Consider the following 914-nt stretch of genomic DNA (forward strand, 5'->3'; position numbering starts at 1 on the left):
CTCAATCGACTGAGCCACCCAGGCGCCCCAGCCTTTTATTTATTTTTGAGAGACAGAGAGAGACAGTGTGAGCAGGGGAGGGTCAGAGAGAGAGGGAGACACAGAATCTGAAGCAGGCTCCAGACTGTCAGCACAGAGCCCGATGCAGGGCTCGAACCCACAAACTGTGAGATCATGACCTGAGCCGAAGTCGGATGCTTAACCGACTGAGCCACCCATGTGCCCCTCTCTCTGTCTCTTTAAAGAATAAATAGGGACTGGAGAAGGGAGGCGGCGGGCGAAGCGCGCGTCGAGCCGGGGAGCGGCGCTGACCGTGGAGATCCGCGGAGGCCGTCCGGATCGTTGGCTGCCGTCCCCGCTGCCGTGCACTGAGTTAAAAACGACAACTAACGCCAACCATGAAAGATCCAAGTCGCAGCAGTACTAGCCCAAGCATCATCAATGAAGATGTGATTATTAATGGTCATTCTCATGAAGATGACAATCCATTTGCAGAATACATGTGGATGGAAAATGAAGAGGAATTCAACAGACAAATAGAAGAGGAGTTATGGGAAGAAGAATTTATTGAACGCTCTTTCCAAGAAATGCTGGAAGAAGAGGAGGAACATGAGTGGTTTATTCCAGCTCGAGATATCCCACAAACTATGGACCAAATCCAAGACCAATTTAATGACCTTGTTATCAGTGATGGCTCTTCTCTGGAAGATCTTGTGGTCAAGAGCAATCTGAATCCAAATGCAAAGGAGTTTGTTCCTGGGGTGAAGTACTAAAATATTTGAGTAGACGGGGCCCTCTTTTGGTGGATGTAGCACAATTTCCACACTGTGAAGGCAGTATTAGAAGACTTAATTGTAAAAGCTCTCTCTTGTCACTGTGTTACACTTATGCATTGCCAAAGTTTTGTTAGTCTT

The 914-nt window shown here is 47.8% G+C and overlaps 1 pseudogene; it reads left to right on the forward strand.

Annotated features, from left to right (window-relative positions):
* The first annotated feature begins 277 nt into the window (after positions 1-277).
* Positions 278-908, forward strand: LOC115284735 (annotated as a pseudogene).
* The last annotated feature ends 6 nt before the right edge of the window (positions 909-914 follow it).

The sequence above is a fragment of the Suricata suricatta genome, unplaced genomic scaffold, assembly GCF_006229205.1.
Source record: "Suricata suricatta isolate VVHF042 unplaced genomic scaffold, meerkat_22Aug2017_6uvM2_HiC HiC_scaffold_17826, whole genome shotgun sequence".
Taxonomy (NCBI): Eukaryota; Metazoa; Chordata; class Mammalia; order Carnivora; family Herpestidae; genus Suricata; species Suricata suricatta.